The 22128-nt window shown below is 46.3% G+C and overlaps 1 long non-coding RNA gene across 1 annotated transcript; it reads left to right on the top strand.

Annotated features, from left to right (window-relative positions):
* The first annotated feature begins 2612 nt into the window (after positions 1-2612).
* Positions 2613-21076, top strand: LOC134947892 (uncharacterized). The gene is made up of 2 exons (XR_010182840.1): positions 2613-3095; positions 20383-21076. It is a non-coding gene; the product is annotated as an uncharacterized LOC134947892 (long non-coding RNA).
* Positions 21077-22128: the final 1052 nt, after the last annotated feature.

Genomic DNA, 22128 nt, shown 5'->3' with positions numbered 1-22128 from the left:
GTCAGCAGAATAAGTTCCATGTTCTTCACGTTGTCGTCACTTTTTTTTTTTTTTTGTCCTGTGAAAAAATCTGCAGGAACAGATTCTGCCCTAATTTAAACCTGACAGTCAGAGATGGACGCGAGAAGGGAGAACATGTAATTCGCAGACAATCCCGCAGAATTAGTGCACAGTATGTAGCCAACAAAATGTCCCGTCTGGGGTGCCAGATTCTAGGCCAGTAAATAGTAGACTTACAGTAGTCATCAACTATCTGTCTCTGGCAGGGGAAGGCAGCAAGATCAGAAGCTGGTCCTGATTCAGTCCCTGTTCTGTGTGGAACATTCAAATTGTCTCTTATGTTACTTTCTTACTACCGAGTGCCTGAGGGTTGGGTTTGTGTGACCGCCGGTCAGGAGACCACCGGTCACAATACCGACGCCAGGATCCCGACTGTTAGGTGGCCGGCGGGGGGATGGGGGGAGCGCAACCAAGCAGTGGGCTTGGTGGCTCCCCACAGTTTCTATTCCCACTCTCTGGGTGTCGTGGACACCCAGGAGTGGGAACAGTCCCTGTTGGTCGGCATGCCGACCTGCAGGATCGTCAGATGCCGGGATCCCAGTGTCGGTATTGTGAGCGGCGGTCTCCTGACCGCTGGTCACATAAACGCATCCCGTCCCTTATCATATCTACCGACTTCCCAGATTGCAAATTATACTTAACACGCTCCCCTGTCCCAACAGGCAATACTCCTTTAATTGTAGGAAATCCAGATATAGCCATGACAACCGGGATTATGCATCAACCGCCAGGTCTGTTATATTACATACACCATTTATCTTGATCCTCATTAGTTGGAACCTCGGTCAGTGCAGACATATTCAGTCTGGAATGTAGTCATAATGTTGACCGTTACAATGTCGGTATTCATGTCACCAGGTATGGGGCCGGATGTTCGGCGGCCATGCATTATGCCAATGGAACTCAGATGTTTATTTAAAGGGGCAATCACTTACAAAGCATGGTTTTGCCTTGAAAGTGATTGCCCCTTTAAAAAAATGTCCGAGTTTGGCAGGCATCCCGCACAGCATTTTTTTCAAGGCACCCCTAGGATATAAGTTTGTTATTGATATATTTGGAAAACATATTGTGCCTACCTGTCATCCTTAGGGTCAGTTATGTGGTGGTGTGCCGTTGTGCTCCTGTTTGTCCACATGTTGTATGATAGGCAGCCAATAGTACTGGTTTTGCCTATCATAAATAATAGGAATTGGTCATGGACCCCCAACCCGTGGCACCCCTGCAAGAGCTTTTTGGCATCCCAGGGTGCCGAGGCACACAGTTTGGGAACCACTGATCTAATGTATTCCCAGCTTTAGGCTATGGAAGGGGAGGGTTAGGGTCAGTCTATGGAAAAGGAGGGTTAGGGTCAGTCTATGGAAGGGGAGGGTTAGGGTCAGTCTATGGAAGGTGAAGGTTAGGGTCAGTCTATGGAAGGGGAGGGTTTGGCTGTGGAAGAGGATGGTTAAGTTGCAGAAGGTTAGGTTGTGGGAAGGAAGATCGGTGGTAGGCTGCAGGAGGGGAGGTTAGAGTTAGGTTGCAGAAGGGGACATTTATAGTTAGGCTATGGAAGGGGAGTTTAGGTTGTGGGAGGGGACGCTAGGATTAGGCTACAGGAGTGAAGGTGTTAGGGGTTAGACTTCAAGAGGGGAGGTTAGGGTTAGGCACTAGGGCAGAAATTTTCAACCTTTTAAAACTTGCGGCACACTGAACAAGATTTAAATATTGCCAAGGCACATTCAAATATAATGGTCCTAGGATGTAATGTTGCAGCTTCTCCATAGGTAAAGCCTGAGCCACATCTGAGAAAGCCAGAAGAGCCCAACACTGCCTGGGCCCATAATTAGAACTGGCTTTGCAACCACTAAACCCACCAGTATTGATCATTCCAGGGTCTCAGTAGTGACAAAACACTGACGGGCCTGGCTGTGCTTCTATGGCGGCACACCTGGAGACTGCTCAGGGCACACTAGTGTGCCACGGCACAGTGGTTGACTAGGGGAAGGGTCAGGGTTGCCTAATACTTAACTCCCCTTCTGCTAACCCTCCTATAGCCTAACAGAATCCTCCCGTCCCACGTTACCCTAACCCTCCTATTCTTTAGCCTAACTGTAACATACCCCTCCCGCATCCTAACCATAAGCTACCCCTCCTGCAGACTAACCCGAACCGTCCCCGCCCGACCCTTACCCTAACCACCCGGCATGCAGTAGCCACACTAGTTATATATACCTTGGATTGTTCCAGTGGCATTCAGGGTTAATTGATTAGACTCCCATAGTCTTTTTGCTCCTCCGACAATGTCAAAAAATCCACCTTTCCTAATTTCAACAAGATGTACTGTAGGTGTAAGTGAAAACGATAAGACATGAATGAATATAAAGCGTGTATTCTAGTGGCAACAAACCTGCGACAATTTGATTGTCTGGTAACTAGGGACATCATGAAAAATGACAGACCCTGGTATTTTCAGGGAGTGTGGCCAAGCATATGGTTTGCTGCAACAAGACATGAAAATGAACGGAACATTTAGCCATGCTTATGTAATACCCCACTATGTGAGTTATCCTTTCTGAAATTGTTCCTCACGCTACAGCACATAAATTATATACAGTATGTAATTGTGGAGACTGATAGCAATTCCCAGCAGCCTCTGCAGCTGCTCAGAGGGTCAGATGTATATCACATGACCAGTGTCAGGTGGTACAGCAAGGGACAGTTGAAAAGTGAGCGGCAGTTGGGCAGAGGGGCCCTGAGGTAAACGCTGTGGGAGACTGACTGTGCTGTGAGGGGACAGCTGGCAGCACAAGTGAGTGAGAGCAGAGTTTGAGCTGTGACCCTCTCAGGAGTCCTGGTGACGTCGGGCGTAAGGGGTCACTGATCCGCCCCAGAGGGCAAGTAGATGTAGAGCCCATCGACCGAGGACCAGTACAGAGGAATGGCCTGCTCCAATTTGATAGCTGCAGGCTGAGAAACTGAGAGAGGCAGATTGTGAGGCGGAGCCACTCGCCATATAAGGCTGCAGGAGGTCAGTTACTGCCCAGACAACTGGAGAGGTATATTGAAAGCAGCGTTAACGCTATACCGCAGTGTAAAAACACTATTTTCCCCAGCAAGTCACCTTCAAACACCAGAGTATAAATAAGTGCACTTATTATATTGACTGTAAATCAGCTACAGTTAACACTGCAGTGTATAAAATGCTATAGCAAACCTATCTCATATAACAGCGCAGGGAAAGCGCAGGGAAAAACAGGCAGACAGACTTCATAGTGAGCCTATGACATACTCTCAGTCTACAGCGTTCTGCATTTCTGTCAGGAACCATTTGCCTGTGATAATTCAGCTATAACAGCAGTGATTTGATAAATCAGTGTACTATGCCATAATCTCTTGGATAATTAATTTGGTACCAACAGTAGGCAAGAGAAAGGGAGAAGAGAGTCTGACATTAAGACTACCCATCTCAGTTAAAGTCAGCATTAGCAATACAGACTAACTTTGTCCCGTGGAAGCATCTTGGATAGCCACAGCCTCAGCGTACCATTATCTACATTTGTCAATCCTATCCTAGTCTGTCTGGAATAAGAAATTATCCTATTGTATATTACAATGACTTAAAAGGAAGGAACTGAAGTGTTAATAAGCAATACCTTAAACTGGATTTATTTGGAAAAGCCCCAACAGTTTCTTCATTTATCACACGGGTATTCTAAATGACACTGGCAAAGTAGTACCCAACCGAACTGTATTGTGTGGACAGTCTTGGGGTAATCGTAGACACTAATAGAATCGTATCGATGTAAAGTTAAAGTATATGCATAAAGTAATACTGTTTCATATATCCTCAAGGGGGTTACGTAAGATTGCATTTATGGTCACATATAGCCTACTGTATATGCTTAAATTCAGGTATTCGCTCATTGAGAATCTGGAAGCAGTTTAGTAAATGACCTTAGTGTGAAATACATTGTTACAATTTAAAAATTGATGTATGGTACTGTAACTGTTCTTTTACAAGTTAGTGTTTATTCAACTTTCACATAGTTCACTATTGCAATATGTATGCTAAATAAACTGGTATTTAGAGCTATATAAGTAGTTAATTATGTGGAAGCTCCTGTACTCACCTCTCAGTTAAGAATCAAGAACCGGAGAGTCCTAAGGGAAAAGAGATGTCATAAGCACTTACCTGAATACTTACCTAGTTATTACACTTTGATCAATGGGCCCCATAGTGAGAGGTTATGGGGAGTAATAGGAAGTGCCGGCTTTTCAGTACACTGATAACTACACTCTTCTGAATATTTCTCTATCCAATGCAACCTAAGATGCCTTTAATAATGTATATACTTACATTGGGCCTGATTCAGAAAAGTACAATAATGCAGACGCAAGCGCTATTTTCAAGGCAACGCAACTGCAGATATCAGCAAGTGAAGCTGTCGCCCAGAAATTACAAGAGACGTCTACTGGAGTTATCGCAACTCATTTGCAATTGCGTGCACATATGCAGCCTATATGCAAGAACAAGGAACGTTAGGCTTAATGGTAGCTCTATGGCTACGCAGACTGGAACTGGCAGTAGTCACGCAGGCGCCATGTTTTTGTATGTTAGAGCTCGCAGCAGACGTCAGATACACGCACTGAAAAACGGGCATGACACGCCCGCATTTTTGCAACCACTCCCCACTAACGCCGTGTTATCACCCCCAAATGGTCACTTCCTGTCAATCACTTTGCGATGGAATTCTCATTGTGTGCGGGTTCACAGTGACACCTTGATGCATGCGCAATGCGAACGCTGCACATGCGCAGTCTGCTGATAATCGCTCAGTTCACGGAACATCGGCTTTGCGTACTGCTCTGAAACAGGCCCATTATAAACAGTCATTTGCCTAACTGGAGGAATTTTTTATTAAGATATACATGGTATAATAAGCAAACACGTATGAGCAGTGCCAGATTAAGGTGCACTTGGGCTTGGAGCTGAAATTTTTAAAGGGCCTATTATGTGCGGCTGCTGGGGGGGGGTGACTAGTGGTGTGGGTGTACTGTCTGCATCATACGCTGTGGCAAGTGCCTTCCTTCAATCACCTCAATTGTCCTCCATTAACCCATCCCTCCCCAATTAATTACCAATCCCTCCTCCCAGTAGTCATTAGCACATTCATCCACCCTATCAGCTTCTATAAAGCTCCCTTCACACCACAGCACCCCTTACTATACTCACACCACAGCACCCCTTACTACACTCACACCACAGCACCCCTTACTACACTCACACCACAGCACCCTTTACTACACTACCCTCACACAGCACCACCCCTTACTATACACACCGCAAAGCCCCTTACTACACTCACACTGCAGCACCCCTTACTACACTCACACCACAGCACCCCTTGCTACACTCACACCACAGCACCACTTACTACACTCACACCACAGCACCCCTTACTACACTAAACTCACACAGCACCACCCATTACTACACACGCCGCAAAGCCCCTTACTACACTCACACTGCAGAATCCCTTACTATACTCACACTGCCTCTTAATACACTACACTCACTCAGCAGCCGTTACTATACACACAGCAAAACCCCTTACTATACTCACACCGCAGCACCCTTACTATACTGCCACCGCAGCACCCCTTACTACACTCATGACACAGCACCCCTTACTACACTACCCTCACACAGCAACACCCCTTACTACACACACCGCAAAGCCCCTTACTACACTCACACTGCAGCACCCCTTACTATACTCACACTGCCTCTTAATACACTACACTCACTCAGCAGCAGCCGTTACTATAGACACCGCAAAACACCTTACTATACTCACACCGTAGAACCCTTACTACACTGCCACCGCAGCACCCCTTACTACACTCACACCACAGCACCCCTTACTACACTCACAGCAGCACTCGTTACTACACACACTTAGCACTTATTATTACCCATTCATTGATCAATTTCAACATCCCAGTGCCTACTAACACATTTACCTCCCTACACCACCACACACACACACACACACACACACACACACACACCACCACAAACTGTATATACACACATAAAGTACACACACACACACACACACTGTACACATACACAGTACACTTTACACACGTAAAGTACACACACACACTACCACATACACACTACACACACAGTACACACTACACACACATACAGTATACACACAGTACACACCCACCCCCACAAAGTACACCCACCCCCACATATTACATGCACAGTACACACTACACACACATATAGTATGCGCACACACATAAACCACATATAAGGTATACACACACACATCACACATACAGTATACACACTGCTAATAAGGACAATGCTGCAAGTTACTCCACTACGGAAAAGAAAGAGGACTATAGGGCCTGATTCTGAGTGGGACACATCTACGCCCACGTCTGGGTCTTTTGTCAGGTTCCTGTCTGCGACTTTATACAAATGCTGCTCCAAATCCCTTCCCTGGTGTACATCCGTGTGTTCCTGAATGTGCAAGGACTAAGATGCCCACTGTCAGCGTCTAAAGGCGCTGTTATACCACCTGGCGCACGTTTATACGCCACGATCGGTCGCATAATCAAACTTGTACCAGCCCTTTACTAGGTACAGATTCTCCGTCTAAGTACGGCCTCCAAAGTGACCAAGTGAGCGCCTGGTCTGCAGCCACTTTCACAGACATACCCACGACACTCCCATAACACGTCACATGATGGACCATCTCCATGCACGCACTAAGCCACCTCCCTGTAACTCCCCAGGAACTCACAGTGCACCACTCTAATACCATGCGTCCGCCGTGCTCCGCACTCTCAGCTGTAGCTCTGTGCGTATGCTATCTGGGCTCATACGCAGTGTGACATAGACACATGCGCAGTTTAAAGCTAATTGTTACGCTGCGTCTGGCATCGGCAGCGCATGTGACCACCACTGGAGGAACCACTGCATGTGACTCAGAGGCAGGCCCATAGGACCCAGTTCATGTTAGTACACTATGGGGTAAATTTACTAAGGTGGGAGATTTTTAGAACTGGTGATGTTGCCCATAGCAACCAATCAGATTATATCTATTATCTGCTAGAAGCAGCTAGATAAATGGTAAGTAGAATCTGATTGGTTGCCATGGGCAACATCACCAGTTCTAAAAATTTCCCACCTTAATAAATCTACCCCTATGACTGTTAATCACGGAACAGTGCGATTATGGGTGTGTGCGCGCTCAGCTGGCGCTCTTCCCCTCTTCTGGGAGGCCCATGAGATGCTAAAAGTATCTCTGAGCTGCGATCGCCTCTGTCTGATTGACAGGCAGAGGCGGTCGCGGGGCTTTAGGGGCGTGCCAACGGTGATAGAACACCCTTGGTGGGGCATGGCCCGGACGACGCAGGCATGTCTGGACCGTTGCAGGGGCAGGCTGCGGCGGCTGCGTGACATCACGCGCAGCCGCTGCGTCCCGGGACATGGCGGGTAGCTGCTTGTCAGCGCAACTAGGCTGCGCAGGCAGGGAGCTACTCGGCGGGTGCAAAAGCATTGCCACAATGCTTTTGCACCTGTGCGGGGGAAGTTAGGGCCAGACATGCAGGGCGGACTAGCCGTGTTCTGGGCGTCCCCCCGCATGTCAGAATAACTGATTGTAGATGTGCAAAATTTAGCACATCTACGATTAGATCTGAATCACCCCCAGATATTCCTATCCTTTCAATGTAAGTCCATGACATTCAGGTAGAGAAGACATAACAGTGCTCTGCTGCTTTCTGATGCACTTTCATGTCACATTCCTAAGCTGCCGAGGCATACAATAAATATACACACACTGCATGGAGGAGGTTTATAGGAGAGACAGGAAGGGATGCTGATGTGGCTGTAGTATGACCGGCGTAACCAGACAACTGCGATGTAAGAGGTGCAGTTTGGGGACATAGGGTCTAATTCATGTTTGCACGCAGTAGCCGATGTTCACGCAATGGAGCGGTTATCAGCAAACTGTGCGTGTGCTGCGATCGCAGTGCGCACGCGCCATGGGATTTTTGTGCTCGCAGAGAGGACCCAGTCACAGAGTGATTGACAGGAAGGCATACCTCCCAGCATCTTGATGCTTCAACCGTGGTTTGTTGAAAAGGTGGCGTGGAATAGCGTAAATGATGCGATCGCAAGCCATGCCTCCCATTTTCCTCACAGAGGGGGCATGGGCAGCGCTCTGTGATTTCCTCTGGCTCACTGGAGTAGACGCTGTGCGTATGCGCACAGCGTCTAGTCACAGCTGCTCTGCTCTGAACTGAGCAGAGCAGCAAGTGATAGGGATCCTCCCAACTGCCCCCACCCCCACACCGCGGGACACTGCTCCCCGCGGGAGGGACAGACCCCAAAAAATGGGACTGTCCCAGGAAAATCGGGACAGTTGGGAGGTATGGGAAGGAAGACCTGATGTCGCTCATTTTTGCGTACTGCGTGCGACTGCGAATGTGTGTGCGATGGCTCCTGTGGGAATCTCTGGCGTCACTTGCTAACATTTGCAATTCCGTAGTTTAGGAAATCACACTTGGGATTACATATGCGTACGTACATGAATTAGACCCATAGTTGCTAGCAGACACTGTATATATGAAAGCTGCCTGGAGAGCTTCCTGGTTATCTCTGACAATAGTAACAGGATATAATACTCTGTGCTGTGTCTCCTGGCTGGGATCCCCACTAAGTGGTAATCTCATAGACATTCTGCGGGGAGAGAAACAGGGGTCCCATTGGCAGTGAGCTCATGGCCTTGGAATGCCAGACGCTACAAATGAGATTCTCCTGAAATGAAACACGTGTTATCCCAACTGTCAGCGGGAGGCAGATCAAAACGCAGCCTATTTATATCATCATGTCGCTGTACCGTAGTGACTGTAGCATGATGCTGGTACACACTACAATGAGTTAAGTACAGCTGTATTTTGCTGAGTATCATTTATAGCTTACTGTGCCTTACACTGTATAAATAGAACACCCAAAACTTTGTTAGAGCATCTCTTATTATATAGTAAACATGTTACCCCAGAACAAGTGACAAACTGATACTACCTGTATCTTACTATGTAGTAAGCCCTGCTTCCCTTCTGTGCACTCTGAACATGTTACCCCAGAACACGTGGCAAACTGATACTAACTGTATCTTACTGTGTAGTAATCTCTGCTTCCCTTCTGTGCATTCTAAACATGTTACCCCAGAACACGTGACAAACTGATACTAACTGTATCTTACTATGTAGTAATCTCTGCTTCCCTTCTGTGCACTCTAAACATGTTACCCCAGAACAGGTGACAAACTGATACTAACTGTATCTTACTGTGTAGTAATCTCTGCTTCCCTTCTGTGCATTCTAAACATGTTACCCCAGAACAGGTGACAAACTGATACTAACTGTATCTTACTGTGTAGTAAGACCTGCTTCCCTTCTGTGCACTCTGAACATGTTACCCCAGAACAGGTGACAAACTGATACTAACTGTATCTTACTGTGTAGTAATCTCTGCTTCCCTTCTGTGCACTCTGAACATGTTACCCCAGAACAGGTAACAAACTGATACTAACTGTATCTTACTGTGTAGTAAGCCCTGCTTCCCTTCTGTGCACTCTGAACATGTTACCCCAGAACAGGTGACAAACTGATACTAACTGTATCTTACTGTGTAGTAATCTCTGCTTCCCTTCTGTGCACTCTAAACATGTTACCCCAGAACAGGTGACAAACTGATACTAACTGTATCTTACTGTGTAGTAATCTCTGCTTCCCTTCTGTGCACTCTAAACATGTTACCCCAGAACAGGTGACAAACTGATACTAACTGTATCTTACTGTGTAGTATGACCTGCTTCCCTTCTGTGCACTCTGAACATGTTACCCCAGAACAGGTGACAAACTGATACTAACTGTATCTTACTGTGTAGTAATCTCTGCTTCCCTTCTGTGCACTCTGAACATGTTACCCCAGAACAGGTAACAAACTGATACTAACTGTATCTTACTGTGTAGTAAGCCCTGCTTCCCTTCTGTGCACTCTGAACATGTTACCCCAGAACAGGTGACAAACTGATACTAACTGTATCTTACTGTGTAGTAAGCCCTGCTTCCCTTCTGTGCACTCTGAACATGTTACCCCAGAACAGGTGACAAACTGATACTAACTGTATCTTACTGTGTAGTAATCTCTGCTTCCCTTCTGTGCACTCTAAACATGTTACCCCAGAACACGTGACAAACTGATACTAACTGTATCTTACTGTGTAGTAAGCCCTGCTTCCCTTCTGTGCACTCTGAACATGTTACCCCAGAACACGTGACAAACTGATACTAACTGTATCTTACTGTGTAGTAAGCCCTGCTTCCCTTCTGTGCACTCTAAACATGTTACCCCAGAACACGTGACAAACTGATACTAACTGTATGTTACTGTGTAGTAATCTCTGCTTCCCTTCTGTGCACTCTAAACATGTTACCCCAGAACACGTGACAAACTGATACTAACTGTATCTTACTGTGTAGTAAGCCCTGTTTCCCTTCTGTGCACTCTAAACATGTTACCCCAGAACACGTGACAAACTGATACTATCTGTATCTTACTGTGTAGTAATCTCTGCTTCCCTTCTGTGCACTCTAAACATGTTACCCCAGAACAGGTGACAAACTGATACTAACTGTATCTTACTGTGTAGTAAGACCTGCTTCCCTTCTGTGCACTCTGAACATGTTACCCCAGAACAGGTGACAAACTGATACTAACTGTATCTTACTGTGTAGTAATCTCTGCTTCCCTTCTGTGCACTCTGAACATGTTACCCCAGAACAGGTGACAAACTGATACTAACTGTATCTTACTGTGTAGTAAGCCCTGCTTCCCTTCTGTGCACTCTGAACATGTTACCCCAGAACAGGTGACAAACTGATACTAACTGTATCTTACTGTGTAGTAATCTCTGCTTCCCTTCTGTGCACTCTAAACATGTTACCCCAGAACAGGTGACAAACTGATACTAACTGTATCTTACTGTGTAGTAATCTCTGCTTCCCTTCTATGTACTCAAACATGTTACCCCAGAACACGTGACAAACTGATACTAATTATTCTAGTATGTAGCAAACCCTGCTTCCTTTATTTATTTATTATTCATTTATTACGTTTCTTATATAGCGCAGCAAAGTCTGTTCCCTTCTGCACTCTAAAGTTATGTTACAATAGAACATATGACAAACTGATACTAACTTTATGTTAGTATGTAGTAAGCCCTGCTTCCCTTCTGCACTCCAAAAATATGTTACCATAGAACAAGTGACAAACTGATACAAATTTTGTTAGCATGTAGTAAGCCCTGCTTGTTTTCTGCATCCTTGTTATAGAACAAACTGATACTAACTTTATGTTAGTATGTAGTAAGCTCTGCTTCCCTTTATGCCAGGGGTGGGGAACCTTTTTTCTACCAAGGGCCATTTGGATTTTTATAAAATCCTTCGGGGGCCATACAAAAATTATCAAGTTAAAAATTAGCCTGCCCCCAGTCTCTTGTTATGACCGATTAGATTTGCCCCCAGTCAGTTGTTATGCCCCATTAGATATGCCCACTGTCAGTTGTTTTGGCCCATTAGATATGCCCCGTCAGTTGTTATGCCCCATTAAATATGCCCCATTAGATATGCCCCCTGTAGTTATGCCCCATTAAATATGCCCCCTAGTAGCGCCGCTTACACACACACACATTAAAAGGAAAAAAAACCCACAATGCTCACCAGCCCTGCTCCTGCTTCCGGACCGCTGCTCTCCTCTGAACTATGGGAAAGATGTCATGACGTCTCTCCCATAGCGCCACACAACCACACATGTACACTGCCTGAGCCAGAAGCTGGAGCTCAGGCGTGAGCTCCTGCCTCTGGCTGCTGCTGAGCCTTGGCGCCCGCTGATGGTAAAATCTCAGCGGGCGCTCGGCATCTCCTCTCGTTTAGGTGAGCCTGGCCAGGCCGGATCAAGTGGCTTTGAGGGCCTTATACGGCCCTCGGGCCTGAGGTTCCCCACCCCTGCTTTATGCACTCTAAATTATGGTAACCAAAAAATACTGGCAAACTGATTCTACCTTTTTCTTATTATGTAGTAAGCCCTGCTTCACTCATGACAAACTCATATTAACTTTATCTTGGTATGTTATACTGTATGCCCTGCTTTACTTATATGCACCCTGAAAATATGTTACCCCAGAACACATGCCAAACTGATATTAACTTTATCGTAGTATACAGTAAGCCCTGCATCGCTCCTGTACATTCTAGAAATATGTTACCCCAAAATATAAGGCACACTGATACTAACTTTGGGTTGGGTTTACGTGACCAGTGGTCAGCAGGCCCGGCAACAGGGGGGGGGGGGGACAAAGGGGACACTTGTACAGGGCCCCGAGGTTCAGGGGGCCCCCAAGGATCAGGGACACAAATAACGGGAGCCACAGTGCCAATATTGCTTTTATAAAGTGTATGCTCCAGCTGCTCAATTTAAGTAGGAAAACAACAGGCCCCCTAAACCCCCCCCCCCTCCTTTCCCCCCATCACATTGTCCAATCCCTGAGGTCCACGCTGTATTGCCATCATTATGCATGTCACTACGCTGGCGCTTTTCCGTGTGTCCCTGCCACTGCCACCGAAGAGCCGAGTAGTCCAGTATGAAAACCACCTGCCGGGCTCACTGACAGTCTGAGTCAAAGGCTCCATTTTATTTAAAGATCCCCTCTGCCAAGTTAAGGGGGTTGTGGGGGCCCCAGAGATATTAGTGTACTGGGCCCCGAGATTTCTGTTGCTGGCCCTGGCGGTCAGGAGACAGCTGGTCAGCATACATCCGCCGGTATCCCGACAGGCGGGATATCATACTGAATCCCTGTGCACCCTAAATATAAACCACCCTGAAATGCATGACAACCTACTGTATATGGAGGCAATATGATACACCTATTGGACAGCCCTGCACTTACTAGTATTTATCATACAGATGGCTATTATATATAGCAGTATACTATATAATGCTTTGTACTATTATACTACATGGTGTGCCCGCTACCAGTTACACCGAATGTAAATATACAAAATGACACTTTTCTATATAATTGTATAACCACACAGATAATGTAAAAAACATTTGTGCTGAAGCGCAGTCCCAGCAAAGGAAGCAGGAACGATGATACGCAGCATATTTTAACCACAGAGATGAAATAATATGAAACGTAGAATTCACTGATGGAGCCAATGCTAAGAGGCACCATACAGATCTCTGATTGGGAAATCGTTTATACACACGCAGGATTCACGATGCATGAACATTCTATCCAGAGTACGGAAGTGCCCAGACCTGTAAATAAAATAATGCAGAGAAGAGCTACACAAAATAATGTAACAATAGTATTATAGTACAGCAAAGGATCAGAAGACATTTTAATGAATGGTGCCAATTTCTCATAGTACTTACCGGCAGGAATATTAAACCATTAGCAACAAGTAAACAATTAGTGGGATTGATATCTCAGATGATGTAATGCAGTGACCTACAAAATACGTATGTAATTTCTCCATATCTGCACACATGCAAAACGGTGAAGTCAGCACAAAACAAGCCGTGGCCACCATCCACCAAGCCAAGCTTCCAGCCCACCCGCCCACAATAAGGCCATCCTTTCCCGGGTCTGAGCATTAGAATAGTCACTTGGTAGATGTGCATGTCTATTGTCTACATGGAACAGGGGCCAAGTGGTGGAGAATGGCAAACACAAGAGCAGCAGCTTTAATACTGGGTGATGTTTGTGAGGAGGCAGGAGGAGGAGCTGCTCAGCCAGGCCTCCAAACTGCTCGGCCTCTGACTGCCTACCAGGTCGGCCTTTCAGACCATTTACCCATCTGGCATTTGGCATAAGTTCAGATGACTAGCCCAGCCCTGGTGCACTGCCACTGTGAGGGAAGCACACAATGCTCAGATGACAGCTCTTGTTACCCAGGTTATGCCACAAATGCATTATCATCACCATTACACTCCTTCCATATGCATGTTGCCACATTGTTGTTGTTATGTTTGTTTGTTTTTTGCAAAATCTAGTCCTTCCATCCTTAAAAACCATGAAAACTCAGGATTCATCAAATGTGATGTTTTTCTCATTCTCCAATATCCAATGTTTCTGTTTCTTAGCTCATTGGAGTCCCAGAAATTCTGTTTCCATCAAATACCTGTATTTTAGATAACAATCAATAAAGCTCATTAAAATATTTTTTTCTTGAAACTCTGTTGGCAAATTGCTATTCCCTTCAATTTGTTGATCACAGCTGTAGTTCATCTGCCTGCTTCCTATCAGCCATCTTCTGTGGAAGCATCTGGGCACAGAGTTATGGAACTTTGAAGGCATCTGTCGGTAAGGTTGTAGGCAGTGGCGTAAGTTTATCCCAGTTGCCCGGAGGCAAGAAAAATATCGGTCCCCCCCCCCCCCCCCCCCATATATCAATCCGTGAGCCAATAAGATGTCGTTTTGAGATCCGAGTAACAACGAACCCACTCATCTCTAATTCTAACTATATGAAGCTACTACAAACCCATTGCAACTAGGCAGATCTATGTAGGGGTCCAACCACACACTACATAAATCTGCTCAGTCCCTCACAATGCTGATTATTTCTCTGACAATTAATTTGCAAGTGTCATATCCAGGATTAGAACCCACAACCTTTTACACTGGTAGCATGCACCTTACTGATGGAGATATCTGCTCTTGCATAGGAAGTATGAGAATTATTTCTAACTATATGAAGTTACTTGTAATTGTCAGAGAAATAACTTCATATAGTTAGAATTCTCATGTTTCCTTTATAGGAGCAAATAGCTTCATCAGTAAGGTGTCTGCTTCCAGTGTATCTATAATTAAGAGGGTGTGATTTGTAAGGTGCAGTGACTAGTGAGGAAGTCGGCTACGGAAGAGATACCGGCTGCTGTCAATTAACTTAATTGATTAATGTCACTGAACACACGGAACAGGAGGAGAGGTGCCCCCCTTCAAGGCCGGAGCCCCAGCGGCAGCTGACTCCGTTGCCTCCCAGAGTTCTGCCTCTGGTTGTAGGTGATGGAGAACATGAAGTCACAGCGCTGTCTGGTACTGGGTGATCCAGGGCCATAGCAGGACAAAAATACACCCTGTGCCCCCTGACCCCCGACCAATGACATTATGATATCTCAATGATGAACCATGGAGAGTGAAGCTGAGCATCTGGGGCATCTTAAGACCAAGACCAGGGACAAATACAAAGCCCAGCATCCTAAGGCTACTCCGGACAGCCCTGTGGCGGCTTGCTGACGTGACCAGGAAGAAGCTAAGCATCCTAAGGACCCTCCAGGCAGCAGTATCTAGGCTACAGGGTGCCATTCCAGCCACTGTACATGCCAAATAAAGCTTGCAACCCTTAGCCTATGATAAATGAAACTTTCAAAGAACAATGAATAAGTCAGAGGTTCCCAAACGCGGTCCTCAAGGCACCCCAACGGTCATTGTTTTAAATGTATCCATGCTTGGCCACAGGTGACTTAATTAGCACCTTAGTCAATTTGATTTAACCATCTGTGCTGAGCCATGGATATACCAAAAACCTGGACTGTTGGGGTGCCTTGAGGACTGCGTTTGGGAACCTCTGAAATAAGTTGTCTGAAGCATACTTACCTACTCTCCTGGATTGGCCGGGAGGCTCCTGAAAATCTGGTGGCACTCCCAGCCATCCGGAGGAGTTGGCAAGTCTCTCGGCCGGCCGCCTAGCAGAAACACTTGGGTATCCCCCCGCAGTGGGGGTACCAATGACGCAATTTGCGTCATTGTGACCCCGCCACCTGCCCCACTATGACGGTAAACTCGGCATAGTGTAGCGGGGACAGGGCCATGATGACACAATTGCGCGACCACACCTCTTGCTCCTCCCCATTACGCCTCCCTTTGCGTGCCACGGCCGCTGCTGAGCCTCCCGGAGGAGGCAGCCAGAATGTCGGCATCTTTGGTCTGAAGATGTATTGGTGCTACAGTACGCATTGCAGCTATTCTTATACAATGTACTTAGACATATTACAATAGACTGCCCAATTGTCATTTTTGTTTGTGGCAGATGTAACCTGGGTGCACACCTATGCAATTATCAGGCTACATCAGCTGATTGGCCTGATAATTTCATAGGTGTGTGTGTAGACACTTTTGTGTTTTTGGGCTGTGGAAATACCCAAGTCAAAATGAGAATGGGTGTTTACATACCTCACATACATTTAGGTGTAAATTCAATTAGGAGTGAGATGTTGAAAGTGAGTTTATAGAATGACACTTGCATACATTGCATGACCGTGCGCACCTGATTCAATTAGAAATGCCAATGTGTGGTACCGGCGGCGAGATTGCGTGACTTTTATCCAAAAAGCAACCTGGGAGAAGTGCATGAAGAAGAGGGGGAACCATCCTGGCCCTCCAAAAAGTGGCAACTGAGATGACAGGGACATATTCTGTAGATCAGTAGTTCTCAACCGCGGTCCTCAAGTACCCCCAACAGTTCATGTTTTCCAGGTCTCCTCACAGAATCACAAGTGAAATAATTAGCTCCACCTGTGGGTCTTTTAAAATGTGTCAGTGAGTAATGAATACACCTGTGCACCAGCTAGGTGACCTGGAAAACATGAACTGTTGGGGGTTCTTGCGGACCGAGGTTGAGAACCACTGCTGTAGAACATAGGTTCTCAAACTCGGTCCTCAGGACCCCAAATAGTCAACGTTTTTTAGGTCATCCAGCAGGTGCACAGGTGTATTCATTACTCACTGACACATTTTAAAAGATTCACAGGTATAGCTAATTACTTCACTTGTGATTCTGTGAGGAGATCTGGAAAACATGAACTGTGTGGGGTCCTGAGGACCAAGTTTGAGAACCTGTGCTGTAGAAGGCTGTTAGTAGGCATAAGGAAAGTACTGGAGTTTTTTAATGGTGAAATCGGTATAGCCCAAAACTGGTTTTCAGATAATTAAAGTCTTTCCATCATTTTGGGGTACAGAAACATGTCTGTAAAGGGATGTTTTAGTGTTTTAATCCAAGTTTGTAAAAAGTTGGAAACATTTTTTGAAGCTTTCATCTACAAATTCCTCTCCTATCAATCCAGCACTTCTACATACGTGATTATTTACCATTATTGAGATTTTTAGAGAAACTAACCTGAAAACTGACATATAGTTATTAGCCATGTTATGCTATATACCCTACAAGCAGGGATGGACCAGGTGTTTCGGCACTGTGCGCCGGCATTTTTGACCTTAAGATAAAGATTTTCCTTACCTTATCCCCTGCTCAGAGGGTGCGCACAAAACACATGAATTAATGCAAGCTTGGATTGAATTGTAAATGCAGTTTATGGTGCAAGTTTGCCATGAAAACGGCCTTGCAGGTCCTTACTTGCACCAAATTGAATTGACCCCCAGAACGCTAATGGTGCTAATGACGTGATGTAATCAAAAGGTTGACAATAACAATGTTGTTAAAATTACATCAGGCAATGTGTCGACATTGTTAGAACGTCAACAGGTAAAAAATGATGATATTTTCAGAATGTCGACATTAGGGCTAGGTTGCCAGGTGGATGGTTTGGGTAAGGCTATTGGGGGAGGTTAGGGTTAGGCACTAGATGGAGGGTTAGGGCTAGGTATCAGAGATACTGTAGCAGAAAATATTTTTGGGACAGGGCCGTAACTAGGTGTGTGCGGAATGTGCACCGCACATAGCGCTGCAGGGTAGGGGGCGCTGTTGCGACACTTGTCAATTATCTGTTTTAATTACTTTAATTTGCAGCTTCCCCCATTTTGAAGCCCAGCAACTCCTGACTGCCGCTCTCTCCTACCCCCACCTCTTCCATCGCTAATACCTATACAACATTCATGAACTTAATTTGAGAGCTCTTTGTTATTCAGTCACACTGTCCTTTATTACATTTCAAGATGATGACATACCCAGGATTCAAACCCATTGCCTGTGGCATTGCAGTCAGACACTTTATTCATTGAGCTATCTGCTCTTATATAGAAAGGTAGAGAATTCTAACTATTTGAAGCTTATCTTGTACTTTGTGAGAAAATGATCAGCATTGTGGCTTAGCAGATCTATGTAGTGTGTGGCTGCAAGAGATTGGATGTGTGGCTGCACACAGGGCTGTTGCTAGCTAAATTGGCTCCCAGTGCGAGATTTCAAAATACGCCCCCCCCCATAGCTATAAAAAGGAGGGCGTGGCCTCATTAAAATGGGTGTGGTCTCATTAAAATGGCCGTGGCCTCATCTGCGGCAGGCAAGAGTCCCCATTTTACACAGTGCGGCAGGCAAGAGTCCCCATTTTACACAGTGCGGCAGACAAGAGTCCTCATTTCACACAGTGCGGCAGACAAGAGTCCCCATTTTACACATTACGCAGGCAAGAGTCCCCATTTTACACATAACGCAGGCAACAGTCCCCCTTTTACACATAACGGCAGGCAAGAGTCCCCATTTTACACAATACGGCAGGCAAGAGACCCCATTTTACACAGTACGGCAGGCAAGAGTCTCCATTTTACACAGTACGTCAGGCAAGTGTCTCCATTTTACACAGTACGGCAGACAAGAGTCCTCATTTTACACATTACGCAGGCAAGAGTCCCCATTTTACACATAACGCAGGCAACAGTCCCCATTTTACACATAACGGCAGGCAAGAGTCCCCATTTTACACAATACGGCAGGCAAGAGACCCCATTTTACACAGTACGGCAGGCAAGAGTCTCCATTTTACACAGTACGTCGGGCAAGTGTCTCCATTTTACACAGTACGGCAGACAAGAGTCCTCATTTTACACAGTGCGGCAGGCAAGAGTTCCCATTTTACACATTACGCAGGCAAGAGTCCCCATTTTACACATTACGCAGGCAACAGTCCCCATAACGGCAGGCAAGAGTCCCCATTTTACACAATACGGCAGGCAAGAGTCCCCATTTTACAAAGTACGGCAGGCAAGAGTCTCCATTTTACACAGTACGGCAGGCAAGGGTCTCCATTTTACACAGTACGGCAGGCAAGTGTCCCCATTTTACACAGTACGGCAGGCAAGTGTCCCCATATTACACAGTATGGCAGGCAAGTGTCAAGTGGGGGGAAGGAAGGGAGGGGAGGGGGGGGGGAGAGAGAGAGAGACTACTTACATATGAAGAGGATCTTCCCGCTCTTCGGGACCTGACGCCTCTCCTCCCTCGCGCCGGCCGCCTCCTCCTTCCAGCTTGTCTCCCCCTCCTCCCTCTTCCCGAGTACTCCTGCTCGGGCGGCGGGGTTTCGCGGAATGACGCGATTGCGTCGTGAACTCACGACGCAACCGCGTCATTCCGTGAAACTCGGGCCCCCTCCCGAGCAGGAGTGCTCGGGAAGAAGGAAGAGAGGGAGACAAGGACCCGCAAAGTGCCGCAGCGGGCGCCCCCGGTTGCATTGCTCGCCCGCCACAAGAAATGGCACTGGCTGCACACTACATAGATCTGTTCAATTGCAATGCTGATTATTATTTTTTTACGAAGTACAAGTACCTTCATATAGAAATCTCATAGTTTTTATGCAGGATCGAATAGATCAATGAGTATGGTGTTTAACTGGAATGCAATAGGTTATAGGTTTGAATCCTGGGTATGGCAGTATATTGAAATGTGGTATTTAATAAACAGTATTATGTCCTTTTTGGAAAATGGGGGAGGGGGGGTGTTTTGCCAATTCTTTTCGTAGCACAGGACACCAAAAAGTCTAGTTACGGCTCTGCTTTGGGAATTGGGACCCAGGAGACGCCGCTGCAGCCGCCAGGAGACGGTAAGTCATCACTGGGCCGTTATGACTCTCAATTTAAGAGGTCATTTGAGGGGACATCAGAACTGTATTTATTGCTTTTATTACATGTGTTGCTATCATGTATTTAACTATTTATACGTTGTATTTGATAGTAAGAAATGAGCCTAGAAGCGCATGATCTGTATCTGCAAGGCCTGATTGCCTCCAGGGGTTGTATAAAATATACATCCTCTGACGCACGGAAGGGTGAAAGCTCATGAGCCACCAGCAATCCAGGGAACGTCTGTAAATTCACCCTCAGCACACTTCGATCTCATTTAAATACATTGTTCCACAAAGTAAATGGCGACAACTAACTGATAAGATATTTTCAGGTCTTGTATGATTCTTTTGTCTGATCCGATAAACATTTCCGTTACATTTTACTCTCATATTAGGTGTCCCCCTGACGTTCTCTGCAGCAGGATGAAGACAGCTGATCTCCTCTGTGCCATAGAGGCTGCTACTGCGGAGATGCGTTGGGAGTCACATGACACTGTGACATCATTCTTGGCTGGTTGTCTTCACTGAAGTTCCCAGGGTCAAGAGAACGTGTCTGGAGGAGGGGGAGTTATAGATCCAGAGGGAAACAGTGAGGACAAGAGGAGAAAAGATCTTCAGGGATAAAAAGAGATGAGAATGCAACAATAAGTACAACAGAGATGTGAGGGGGCTCTTTCAGGAGGTAAAGGGCCGGATTCTGAGTCGCATGCAAAAGTGCGCGCAGCAGCATCTATAGTCTGCAAGTTTATGCAAATGGCCTGCAAACGCCTTCCCTTGTGTGCATTACAGTGGCAGAATGTACGAGGACTATGAGACACCCACTTTTAGCGCCTGTGATGCTGCAATACCGACCAGTGGCTCCTTATACACCACCATCAGAATATATCAGCTTAAGGGGCCCATTTGCAGCATTGTGGCAGTCACCATGGGTTACAGCAGGACTTACAGTCACATGTCGTGACTGTGTGCATTCTGTGTTCCCTGAGCAAATTGTGCACGGTATTATGTTTGATAGCCTGGGCGTGACCCTGAGGTGAATTATTATTAATTCTCCCAAAAACGGTATATGTGTTAAACGTCTGTAACTTGCTGGTTTTCAAACTGTGTCATATGTATTATATAAGTCACTATATGTATTATATAAGTCACTGGACAAGGTGTGAACTGGAGCCCTTTGAAGGGGTTCAGTATGAATAGCCGACGGTTGGGATGCGGCGTTCAGTATACCGACACTGGCATCCTGATGGTGACAATGTCAACAAAGGTGCGCAGGGTACCTTAACCTCCCTCCCCTACCCCCTAACCCTCCCACTCCGCAGCCTAACCCTAACCTCCCCTACTGGTGCCTAACTCTAACCTCCCCCTGGTGGTACCTAAACCTAACCTCCCCTTTCCTGCAGCCTAAACCTAACACTTCCCCCTTAGTGCCAAACACTCCCCCGGTGCTGCTTAACCCTAACCTCCCCTTTCTGCAGCCTAACCCTAACGTCCCCCACCACGTACCCTAACCCCCCACCGTGTGCCTAAACCTAACCCCACCCCCCTCCTCCTGCATGGTAAACCTAAGCTGTCAGTGCATACTTACCTTTGGGATCCTGAGTGTCGGGATATCGTCACCAGGATCCTAATCTCCTCAGGATTCCGTCGTCGGTATTCTGGCGGCTGGTGGGATTCCGACATCGGGATTGCGGCTGCCAGGATGCCGACAGCCGGGATCCTGAATGCATACCCTTTGAAGGATGGATTTCCTGAGCCAGTATTTGCTTTCCCTGCAGGGGGCCGTGCTATGGCCAATGTAGAGACACACTGATCAGTAAAATATTATCCCGATGCTATAAAAAGTGTGTCTGTTCAGCTATGCCCATGTACAGTGACCATATTATCCCTTTTACCTGGGACACTCATGAATTACACAGGTTCTGTGGCTGGCTGACTTCAAGCCTACATTTTAGCTGGTTTTAGGCAGCCACAGAACCTGTGTAATTCATGAGCGTCCCAGGTAAAATGGATAATATGGTCACTCTAGGTCCCATGGAAGTAATCTATGGTCAGGGTCCCCAGAGGAAGAACCTTGTCTACATTTATAAACAGACTTAAAGTAATTAAATAACCCCTGCTTACTTGACCAAGAAACCCTTTAG

Source organism: Pseudophryne corroboree, chromosome 8 (genome assembly GCF_028390025.1).
Source record: "Pseudophryne corroboree isolate aPseCor3 chromosome 8, aPseCor3.hap2, whole genome shotgun sequence".
NCBI classification, from domain to species: Eukaryota; Metazoa; Chordata; class Amphibia; order Anura; family Myobatrachidae; genus Pseudophryne; species Pseudophryne corroboree.
This window is presented reverse-complemented; position numbering and strand designations above follow the sequence as displayed.